The following is a 12,376-nucleotide window of genomic DNA, read 5'->3' as shown; positions in this document are numbered from 1 at the left end:
CACTTACCAACCGACTCAAGAACAGCTTCTTCCCTGCTGCTGTCAGACTTTTGAATGGACTTGCCTTGCATTAAGTTGATCTTTCTCTACACCCTAGCTATGACTCTAGCACTACATTCTCCACTCTCTCGTTTCCTTCTCTATGAATGGTATGTTTTGTCAGTATAGCGCGCAAGAAACAATACTTTTCACTATGTTAATACATGTGACAATAAATCAAATCAAGCTATTGCTTGTTGATCTGTGTGGGATCATCCTGTGCACAGGTTGGCTGCTACACTTCCTATATGACAACGGTGACTGCAGTTCAGAAGAGCTTGTTACACACTTGGGATGTCTGGAGGTAGTGTAAGGCACTATAAAGATGTAGATTGGTGTGTTCTGTCACATTGTTCCCACACAATGGAGGCGCGTTCTGCTTAAACTGACCCAGACGTGGGGGAAGGAGCTGCTCCCTGCCTTGGCTCTTGCTGGCAGTTGGGTCTCTGCAGCAAACGGTGCTTGATGTGCTCTGAAAGGGGGCGGATGCAGGTGCACTGAATACAGGAGCAGTTGTAGTGCTGCCTGTAACTTTGCTGTTGACTCCTTAAATTACAGCAACAACTCTCAAAAGGGAAAGTACGCCGTGTAATCATCAGACACCAGAGCTGCTTATGTGGAACAGGAAATGTGTTGCTTTGTGTATGTGGTTTATGATGTTTATTATCTTCCTGTGTCCTCGAGGCTGTAGACTCAGTGCACTTTAACTGCTGCTAGCCAGGTGACTGACCCCTGTGCGGAGTGCATGCTGGCTTTGTTTGGTTCTGTGAGACGGGCGTTTCCATTGGCATAGGCATACATCCCAGCTCGGGTTACAGTCTTCTAACCGTCGCCTTTCAGCAGCCTCCTGATAGCAGACGGTGCTGAGCCTTTGACTGGTGTGTGTGTGTGTGTGAATAAAGTAACTAGGCGATTCTGCTGGTCCTGAATTATTACATCGGTATTCTTTCCAGTGCCACATTGCACGGTGCCGTGAATCAGGAAGCCAAGGGTAAGAAATGTTAGGCAGTTGCAGAATCTGTTTTCATTTTTACAGAGCTTCTGGTTGAAAGTCCCACTGGAATCTCGGGGTTCAGAGCCATGACCCTCATGCTTTTGCTCTCGTGTTTTGCAATGTAACTCGACCCTCACCCCTCCACTCACCTGACGTTGGCCCCTTGCTCTGCCAGTTTGGCCACCTTCCTGGGTTTGTGGTTTGTTCAAGGAAGTTAATTCTACCAAAGTGTTCCATAGGTCCTTGAGTTTAAATTAGATGGTAAATTTGCCCAGTCTCCTCCAGCCTTGCTTTTTTTTATCCATTATGTTGGTTGCTTGTTTTCTTTCTCCCTCTTGAAGGTGTTAACTCTTGCAAACAGTTGTAAGGATACTGGATGTCTTGTCTTTCACCCCAGTGCTCATTTTTTGGGGGTGAGCTTGTGGAGAATGTTACAGCTGAGCAAGCCCCATCCACCTGATGGCATTTTCCAGCAGGAATCACCGTTTGGAGTGAAAATCTGATTTTCACCTCAATGCAACAGCAATCACTCGTATCGATGCAGCAGCTTAAATGTAAGAAAACCTTCCCCAGGCCCTTCAAAGGAGCGAAAGATTGACACCATGCCAAAGGAGGAGCTATTAGGACAGGTTGGGGTTGAAAAGAAAGGTTTTAAAGAATTGTCCTGAACATGAGGGTAAGAATTTTAAAATGAGGGCATTGCTGGATTGAGTAAGTTAATGAGCACAGAGGTGAGAGTGAATGGGACTGTAAATTTTGATTTGATTTATTATTGTCACATGTACAGTGAAAAGTATTACTTCTTGCGCACTATACAGCCAAAGCATACTGTACATAGAGAAGGAAAAGAGAGAGTGGAGAATGTAGTGCTACAGTCATAGCTAGGGTGTAGAGAAAGATGAACTTAATGCAAGGTAGGTCCACTCAAAAGTCTGATGGCAGCAGGGAAGAAGCTGTTCTTGAGTCAGTTGGTACGTGTCCTCAGACCTTTGTATCTTTTTTCCAATGGAAGAAGTTGGAAGAGAGCATGTACAGGGTGTGTGGGGTCCTTAATTATGCTGGCTGCTTTTCTGAGGCCACGAGAAGTGTAGACAGAGGCAATGGATGGGAGACTGGTTTGCGTGATGGACTGGGCTTTGTTCACGACCTTTTGTAGTTTCTTGCGGTCTTGGACAGCGCAGGAGCCATACCAAGCTGTGATACAACCAGAAAGAATGCTCTCTATGGTTCATCTGTGAAAGTTGGTGAGAGTCATAGCAAACATGCCAAATTTCCGTAGCCTCCTGAGAAAGTAGAGGTGTTGGTGGGCTTGCGTAACTATAGCAATGGTGTGGAGGGACCAGGACAGGTTGTTGGTGATCTGGACACCTAGAAACCTGAAGTTCTCTACCATTATTCACTTCATCCCCGTTGATGTACACAGGGGCATGTCCTTCACTACGTTTCCTGAAGCCGATGACTAGGTGTATAAGAAGTGTAGGAAGGGGCTGAGGACATAGCCTTCTGGGGCACTGGTACTGAGGATAATCGTAGAGGAGGTGTTGTTGCCTTATCCTTACTGATTGCGGCCTGTGGGTCAGGAAGTCTGGAATCCAGTCACAGGCGGAGGAGCCGAGCCCTATGCTACGGAGTTTGGAGATGTGTTTTGTAGGGATACTGGTGTCGAAGGCTGAGCTGTAGTCAATCAATAGGAGTCTGACATAAGTGTCTTTGTTATTCAGGTATTTCAGGGTTGACTGCAGGGCCAGGGAGATGGCGTCTGCTATTGACCTGGGTGAAATGTAGTGGATCCAGGCAATCTGGGAGGCTGGAATTGATGTGTGCCATGACTAACTTTTGGAAGCACTTCAAAATGATGGGTGTCAAAGCCACTGGGTGGGAATCATTAAGGCTTGCTGTCTAGCTTTTCTTTGTTAGGATATGGGTACCAGAGCTTGAGATAAGTTCAGGCTTCTGGAGAATAGAATATGGGAGGTTGGTAAAGAGTTTATTGGAATGGTTGAGTTTGGATTAACAAAGACACAACACCGTTTCAGTAGCTGATCAGCTGAAGGAGGAGCAGAGACTTTGCAATGGAGGCAACTCAGGTTGGAAGTTCAGCTCATGGTGCAGAGATCATTTATAGCTGTCTGTGATCAGCTAACCTAGCATAGACCAGGAATTGAAGCTGAAATTTAGAGCGACTCTGAAAAGGGCAAAGATATTGGTGTATTAACTCTTTCAGTAAACTAGGTCATATCCTGTTGGCTATTTGCATAAACTGTCTACCAACTTGCAATATAGGAAACATGCAGACAAGTTATAGGAGTGGGAGTGGATCATTTAGCCCCCCTAGTCTGGAATTGGCAAACAAGTCGTCGTGATGTACTGTTTAGTAGTTAATGTATTTCTTTACTCTATACAACTGGACTACTGCGGACTAACTGAGAGGAAACTGCTTTTAGATCAATGGGGAATTCTGGGCTCAATGTTGGACTTGTTGACTTGGCTCAGTTTGGTGTTTGTCTTACTGAAAACATAGGAATGGGATGTAGAATTGTAAAGTACTGGATGAGCTGGTATTGTGTGTTCAGTAAAGTAGGATTACTCTGTTTTCTGAGATGTTTGTTGAGATCTATAAGGAAGTTTTCAAAAGATCTTGTTCCATTTAACTTAAGTCAGTTCACAAGTGTTAAGATCGAACAACTTGCATTTATATTACGTAGAAATAAGACCTGTGGTACTTGGAGTGATAGCATTCCCATCTGAGTCAGAAGGTTGGTGATTCAAGACCAACTTCAGAGAGCCTGACACTCCCAGTGCATTACTGTGGGTGAGCTGTGCTGTTGGAGGCATCATATTTCAAAGAATATATTAAACCAAGACTTCATTTTTCCCCTCAGATGTTATTAAAAGATTCCATGACGCTATTTTTAAGAAGAGCAGCGGACCTCTGGTCTCCTGACCAATATTTATCCCTCGTTCAACACCACTTAAAAACAGCTTGTTTGGCCATTATCACATTGCTGCTTATGAGACCTTGCTGTATATGCATTGTATGGAGTTAACGTGCACATCAGCATGATCTCATTGAATGCTGGAACAGACTAGAGGGGCTAAATGGCCCACTCCCATTCCTATAACTTGTTTGCACATTTCCTGTATTGCAACAATGACTATACTTCGGAATTTCATTTGCTGTAAAGGCATTTGTGAGGTAGTGAAAGGTGCTATTTAAATATAAATTATTTTCTGATTAAGAAATGAATGCTAATCCAACAAAGAAGGCTACTAATGGGTGACTTAAAATAATGTCAAAGAGGTAGGTATTTCGAAAGACCTTAGTGAAGTAAAAGGAAGTAGAGGGGCTTATAGAGGGAGTTCCAGAGTACAGGGCCTAAGCTGGAAGCGTTGGGTGCTGATGGTGGAGTAATGGTAAGAGAGAGACCAGTGTCAGAGAACTGGAGTGTTCAGGATACTGGGGTTATCAAGAGGTTATGGAGATGGGGAGGAAAGAGATGGAGTTTTAAATAAGCAATGAGAAACCTGAATTTGTGAAGTTGAGAGAATAGCAGCAAACATAGGGGTGATGGATGAGTGAGTTTTGGTGAATTATAGGATACAGGCAGTAGAATTTTGGATAAGCTGCAGTTTATGAAGGATTAAATATAAAAACAACTTTATACAATTCCTAACCAATGCAATAATTTGCCTTCAATTCATCGAACTTTAAATTTACCTAAACGTCTTTTTGCGGAATCTTCTTGAAAACTTCTTTCTGGGCTGCTATTAGCACCATTCTCAGTCTTTACTACCATCATTTACATTTGCTTTGTCTTTTTGTCTATGGCACCACCCCCCCCCCCCCCCCCCCTCCACCATTCCAGTATAAATCTCGTCTTATTTTCTTTGCCTTCAGCTTTGACAAAGGGCCATCCAGGCTCGAAACGTTGGCTCTATTCTCTCTCCACAGATGCTGTCAGACCTGCTGAGATTTTGCAACATTTTCTGTTTTTGTTTCAGATTCCAGCATCCGCAGTATTTTGCTTTTATCTTCTTGAAAGCCTTCGGGAAGTCTATATAAATTACATCCATTGACACTCCATGTCCAATACTAGAGTTAATTCCTTAAAATTTGGTTAGGTTTGTTAGGCATGCCTTACTCTTTACAAATCCATGTTGCCTCTCAACGGCTCAAATGTCTCCATGTGCCCGGTCCTTAATTATAGATTCCAGTAACTTTCCACAATAGATATTAGATTAATAGGTCTACAGTTTCCTACTTTGTATGTCTCAGTTTAAGGAATGGAATTGCTTAGCTATTAATCGTTGTAATTACCTTTTGTGTCCGAGCACAAGATTGCAATCGTTGGTGAAGCATATCGGTGAATGAAAAAATATCGAGTTCAGATCACAGGGAGATGTAGTTTTTGGAATTCTGCGTTGCACGATGGTGAAAATGGATAATCGATCAACTGATACCATCCAGATCACTCACTGGAGAAGCTGATGCCTCTCAGGACCCAATTCAGAATTTCCTTCTCCCTGGAGAAGGCGAGGAGAGTGAGCGGCGAACATCGAGACAGACAGCCAGCAGCACCTTGGGGAGAGTACGAGAGGGCGACTTAGCGGATTTAGGCTACTGGTGGAGTAGTACAATACTGGGATTTTTTATTTTATTTATTAGTGGCAAAAGTAGGCTTACATTAACATTGCAATCAGGTTAGTGTGAAAATCTCCTAGTCGCCACACTCTGGCGTCTGTTCAGGTACACCTGAGGAAGAATTTAGAATGGCCAATGCACCTAACCATGTCTTTCGGATTGTGGTAAGAAACTGGAGCACGCAGACACAGAGAACGTGCAAACTCCATACAAGCTGAGAATTGAACCTGGGTCCCTGGCGCAGTGAGGCAGCTGTGCTAACCACTGTGTCACCATGCCCAGATTTGGAGTGGGACCTAAACTGTTGTTTACAGAATTGTGTATTTAGTATTGTTTAGTGAAGAATCTTAACACTAGTGGCCATCTAATTAGCTGTAAATTAATTTAATAGAAATTTTTAATTAAATAGTTGCTAGAAAGTAATAATGGCAATCAGTGGGTAGTATGCTTCTCCTGTGGAATGTGGGAAATCAAACAGTTCAACTGTCCCTGTGACTACATCTGCAGGAAGTGTGTCCGATTGCAGCTTCTGTTGGACTGCATGGATCAATTGGAGCGGTAGTTGGACACAGTTAGGAGCATACAGGAGGTGGAAGATGTCAGAGGCATTTTAGAGATGTGGTCACACCCAAGATTCAGGCAGATCGATGGGTAACCACTAGAAAGGTCAGGCAGACAGTGCAGAAGTCCCCCGTGGCTATCCCCCTCTCTAACAAGTATATCGTTTTGGATACTGTTGGAAGGGATTGCCCATTGGAATGGCGACAGCAGCAGCCAGAGCCATGACACCACAGCTGGCTTTGACGTACAGCATGGAGGGTCAAAGTGCATTAGAGCAGTAGTAACAGGGCCTCTATAGTGAAGGGCTCAGATAGGCATTTCTGCAGCCACAAGAGACTCCAGGATGCTGTGTTGCCTCCCTAGGCTCACGGATATCTGAGCAGGTGCGGGACATTCTCAATAGGGAGAGCAAGCAGCCAGAGGTGGTGGTTCACATTGGTACTAATCACAGAGGCAGGCAGAGTGATGAGGTCCTGTGTTTAGGGAGTTAGGTAGTAAATTGAAAAGCAGGACCTCTAGGGTTGTAATCTCAGGATTACTCCATGTGCCAGTGAGGCTAGGAATAAGAAGTTGGTACAGTTAAATACATGGCTAAAGAACTGGTGTAGGAGGGAGGGCTTCAGATATGTGGATCATTGGGATGTCTTCCAGGACAGGTGGGTCTGTACAAGAAATATGGGTTGCACCTAAACTGGAGGGGCACTAATATCTGGGCAGGGAGTTTTGCTGGTGTCACTCAGGAGGGTTTAAACTAGTGTGGCAGGGGAGGTGGGAATCAGAGCAGTTGGTCAGAAATGAACAAGGAAGAATTAGAGACTAAGGCCAGTGAGAGGAAGAACAGATAGGGAGAGGTTACTGAACACGGCGGGACTGGCAGTCTGAAGTGTATTTGTTTTAACATGATTACAACAGGTAGGGCAGGTGAACTTAGAGCTTGGATTAGTACGATGATGTAGCTATTACAGAGACTTGGTTGAGAGAGGGACAATACAGGCAGCTTAATGTTCTGGGATTTAGATGTTTCAGGCATGATAGAGAGGGATGTAAAAAAGGTGGGGGAGTTGCATTACTGATTCGAGAGAATACCACAGCTGTACTGAGGGAGGATTTCTTGGAGGGCTCATCCAGCAAGGCTAGATGGATAGAGCTCAGGAACAGGAGGGTGCAATCACTTTGCGGTTGTGCTACAGGCCTCCCAACAGCTAGCGGGCGATAGAGGACCAGATATGTGGACAGATTATGGAAAAATGTAAAAACAACAGAGTTGTTGTGGGTGATTTTAGCTTCCCCTATATTGACTGGGAGCCCCTTCATACCAGAGGCTTGGATGGGGGTGGAATTTGTTAGGTGCATTCAGCAAGGTTTATTGAAGCCATATGTAAATATTCCAACTAGTGAAGGGGCCATGCTAGATCTGGTATTGGGGAATGAGCCCCGCCACGTGATTTAAGTTTCAGTGGGGGAGCATTTCGGGAACAGTGACCATAATTCCATAAGTTTTAAATTACTTATGGATGAGGATAAGAGTAGTCCTCGGGTGAAAGTACTAAACTGGGGGAAGGCTAACTACAACAGTATTAGGCAGGAACTGGGTAAAGATTGGGAGCGACTGTTTGAGGGTAAATGCACATCTGTCATATGGGAATCTTTCAAAGGCCAGTTGATTGGAGTTCAGGACTAGCAAGTTCCTATGAAAATGAAGGATAAGGATGGCAAGATTCAGGAATCTTGGATGAGAAGAGAAATTGTGAGCTTCGTCAAAAAGAAAAAGGAAACATACGTAAGGTTTAGGAAACTGAAGAGAGACAGAGCCCTCAGAATACAAAGAAAGTAGGAAAGAACTTAAACAAGGAATTAGGAGTGCTAAAAGGGGCCATGAAATTCCTTGGCAAACGGGATTAAGGAAAGTTCCAAGGCATTTTATACATATTTAAGGAACAGGAGGGTAGCAAGTGAAAGGGTAGATCTATCCACTCAAGGACAAAGGAAATTTGTGTGTCGCTGGAGAAAGTGGGTGAGGTCCTTAACGAATATTTTGCATCGGCATTCACAAAGGAGAACATGGTGGATGGTGAGTCTAGAGGTACGTTGATATCCTGGGGCACGTCAATGTAAAAAAAAAAAGTTGTTAGGTGTTTTGAAAAGCATTAAGGTAGACATGTTCCCGGAAGCTGATGGGATCTATCCCACAATACTGAGGGAGGCGAGGGAGGAAATTACTGGGGCCTTGTACGAAATCTTTATCTCCTCTTTAGTCATAGAATCCCTGCAGTGCAGAAGGAGGCCGTTCAGCCCATCGAGTCTGCACCAACTCTCCGACAAAGCATCTTACTCAGGCCCACCGCTCATTCTATCCCCGTAGCACCATGCATTTACCCACTAATTCCCCTAACCTCCACATCTTGGGACACTAAGGGGCAATTTAGCATGGCCAATCCACCTAACCGGCACATCTTTGGACTGTGGGAGGAAACTGGAACACCTGGAGGAAACCCACGCAGACATGGGGAAAACATGCAAACTCCACACAGACAGTTAACCAAGGCTGGAATCAAACCCTATTCGAACCTGACACAGGAAAGGTCACAGAGGACTGGAGAATAGCCAGTGTTGTTCCTTTGTTTAAGAAGGACAACAGGGATAATCGGGAAATTGCAGGCTGGTGAGCCTTATGTCAGTGGTAGGAAATTATTGAAGGGATTCTTAGGGACAGGATTTACTCACATTTGGAAAAAATGGACTTATTAGCGATAGGCAGCATGGCTTTGTGCGGGAGAGGTCGTGTCTCAGTTTTTTGAGGAAGTGACAAAGATGATTGATGAGGGCAGGGCATTGGATAGTGTTTATATGGACTTTAGCAAGGCCTTTAACAAGGTCCCTCATGGCAGGTTGATATCGAAGGTGAAGTCGTGTGGGATCTGAGGTGAGCTGATAAGATGGATACAGAAATGGATTGGTCATAGAAGACGGAGTGTAGTGGTGGATGGGTGTTTTTCTGATTGGAGACCTGTGTCCAGTAGTGATCTGCAGGGATTAGTGCTGGGACCCCTTTTATTTGTAATATATATATAAATGATTTGGAGGAGAATATAGGTGGTCTGATTACATATGCAGATGACACTAAGGATGGGAGAACTGTGGATAGTGAGGAGGATTGCCAGAGATTACAGCAGGATAGTCTGAAGACGTGGGCAGAGAAATGGCACATGGAATTTAATCTGGCCAAATATGAGGTGACGCATTTTGGAAGGTTTAATGCAGGAGGGAAATAAACAGTGAATTGCAGGAACCTTAGAAACATTAACATACAGAGGGATCTAGTTCCCTGAAAGTGGCAACGTAAGTGGATAAGGTGGTCAAGAAGGCAAATGGCATGCTTGCCTTCATCTGTCGGGGTATAGAGTATACAAATTGGCAAGTACTGTTGCAGCTGTATGGAACTTTAGGCCACATTTGGAAAATTGTGTATAATTCTGGTTGCCACACTACCAGAAGGATGTAGAGGCCTTGGAGAGTGTACAGAACCGGTTTACCAGGATGTTGCCTGGTTTGGAGGGTATTAGCTATGAGGAGAGATTGGACAAACTTGGGTTGTTTTCACTTGAATGTCGGAGGCTGTGGGACGACCTGATAGAAGTTTACAAAGTTATGAGACACGGATAGAATGGATAGTCGGAGCCTTTTTCCCAGGGTAGAAATGTCAGTTACATGGGGACGTAGGTTTAAGCTAAAAAGGGGGAAAGTTTAAAGGGGATGAGAGAGGCAAGTTTTTTCACACACAGGATGGCAAGTGCCTGGAATGCGCTGCCAGATGAGGTGGTAGAAGCAGATACAATAGCAACGTTTAAGAGGCATCTTGTCAGATACATGAATAGGCAGGGAACAGAGGGATACGGACCGCTTAGAGGCAAAAGGTCTTTAGTTTAGAAAGGTGTTATGTGTCAGCGCAGGCTTGGTGGGCTGAAGGGCCTGTTTCTGTACTGTACTGGTCAGGGTGATGAGGCTCCTTATTGTGTCAGTCCCAATGCAGTATTCCTTGAGATTCTGACCTTGAGCAGCAAGCTCCTGACCAGTGTGGCCCATTGTTCGGGATGTGACAAACTGGCATTCAATAGCTTCTCTCAAATTAATTGCGAGTTTGAGGACCTTGCTATGATAACAGGAATGGAGGGCTAGGCTGCACCAACCTGACTAGTTTCTGGGGGCACAGACTCGTGCACCCCTGTTATTATAACCAGTTATCTTTAGTTTGTGTGTAAGCAGCAGGTAGGGAACTCAAAGTAGTCCTTAATGTCAAAATTGTTATAGTCACACTGCCTAAAGCAAGAGCTGCTATAGTATGGCAGCTTCAGATTGGTTATAAACCGCAGGCAGCTCCCTCTCTTTCTGTCTCCCTCACTGTATTACATTCAGGTGTGACCTTCTGTTGGGCCATTTGGGGTGATGTCAGGAAGCATTTCTTTTCACAGAGTAGTGGAAATGTGGACATCCCCCCACCCCAAATAAAATTGTTGAGTCTGTATTAATCAAAAATGTCAAAAGATTGATAGATTTTTGTTAAGAGTATCAAGGGATATCGAGCGAAGATGGATAAATGGAGATATGATACAGATTACTTATGAATGGCAAAGCAACCATGAGGGGCTTGATGGCTGACTGCTCCTGGAGCTCCCTGTTAAATACACAGACTTCAGTTCAGGAAGAACTTACCACAATCCTCTCGAGGACAACAAGTGATGGGTAATAAATACCTGCCTTGTTACAGATGCCCACACCCCATGGATGATTTAAGAGTGGCAGCACTGTTGCTACTTCGTTTATTTTACAGCTGGTGACGCAAGTGACCCAGAACCACAGCCAGTGGATTTAAATAGCACTGTCACTATCCCACACCCACATGGGAATAATACTAATAGCATCGTTTAGTTAACATAACCCACAGTGAATAATTGCATTGATCAAACACCCACGCAAAGTAGTTGGGTAAATGCAAAAGAAGGTTTGTGACTTGCTGGTTGGAACCGCCTCCTAAACTGGCTCATCAGTTTATTGTTTGAGCTGAGTTCACCGGTTAAATATGTCCTTCGAGTTCCTCTCCAATCTTGATCTTGGAAACATAGCAGCCAGACAGTGTTTGAGAAGGACAGGAAACTGAGCGGCTGGCTCATTGCGGGGAGAGGCTGTCCACAAGAGGGAATTGTGTTTATATAGCCCTTTCAAAACCTCAGAGTGCCCAAGGAGCTTTACAGGCAATGAAGTGCACTTGAAGTATACTCACTGTTGTAATGTAGCAAATACAGCAGCCACTTAGTGCCCAGCACAGTCCCTCCCGCAAGCTGCAGTGTGATGACGAGAAGCTGCTTTTTGGTAATGTTGGTTGTGTGTAAATGTTGGTCGGTGTTACCATCCCAGTTGGTGTTATAACTGGACAGGAGGATCCCGGAATGGAACCCTGGCTCAAACATAGCGGTTATTTTTATTTATTTGTTTTATTAAACATGGAGTCACAAGACCGCAATTAGTTTTTAACAGCAAAAACAAACATTTATTAAACATAAAGGATTATAATACAATAGCTTAAGCTTAACACTTACTAGTGTGATTGTACTATAGGGGGCACAGAGGAGATTCATCAGGATATTGCCTGGGATGGAGCATTTTGAGCTACAAGGAGAGACTAGATAGGCTGGATTTGTTTCCTTTAGAGCACAGAAGGCTGAGGGGGACATGATTGAAGTGTATAAGATTGAGGGATATGGACAGGGTGAATAGGAAGTGGCTGTTCCCCTTGATTGAGGGGTCAACCACAAAGGTAAGCGGCAGGCGATTCAGAGGGGACTTGAGAAAAAAAAAATCACTCGAGGGTGGTAGGAATCTGGAATGCACTGCCTGGGAAGGTGGTGGGGACTGGAAACCTTACAACCTTTAAAAAATATTTGGGTGAGCACTTGGAACATAACATTCCAGGATATGGGACAAGGGCAGGAAAATGGGATCAGCGTGCCTTTAGTGTTATTGTCAGTGCAGACTCGATGGGCTGAAGTGCCTTTTCTGCACTGTATGACTCTATGACTCTCAAACAGGTTTAAGGTTAATATGGATGGCAAGGTACATTTGAAGCCTCAGTCACCTGATCGGCA

At 44.3% G+C, this 12,376-nt stretch overlaps 1 protein-coding gene across 3 annotated transcripts in view; it reads left to right on the top strand.

Annotated features, from left to right (window-relative positions):
• LOC144511926 (serine/threonine-protein kinase 38) overlaps window positions 1–12,376 on the top strand; it is an 89,368-nt gene that overhangs the window by 30,641 nt on the left and 46,351 nt on the right. Inside the window, exon 1 of one of the 3 annotated variants that reach the window (XM_078242390.1) lies at window positions 904–1,030. The exons of the other annotated variants lie outside the window; for them this stretch is intronic. The gene's annotated coding sequence lies outside the window, so the exon portion shown is untranslated. Of the gene's footprint in view, window positions 1–903; window positions 1,031–12,376 lie in introns of those variants that run through there. 3 annotated transcript variants of the gene reach the window in all.

This window comes from Mustelus asterias, chromosome 25, assembly GCF_964213995.1.
Source record: "Mustelus asterias chromosome 25, sMusAst1.hap1.1, whole genome shotgun sequence".
In the NCBI taxonomy this organism is placed as follows: domain Eukaryota; kingdom Metazoa; phylum Chordata; class Chondrichthyes; order Carcharhiniformes; family Triakidae; genus Mustelus; species Mustelus asterias.
The sequence above is the reverse complement of the archived record's forward strand: the minus strand, read 5'-3'. Positions and strand labels throughout refer to the sequence as shown.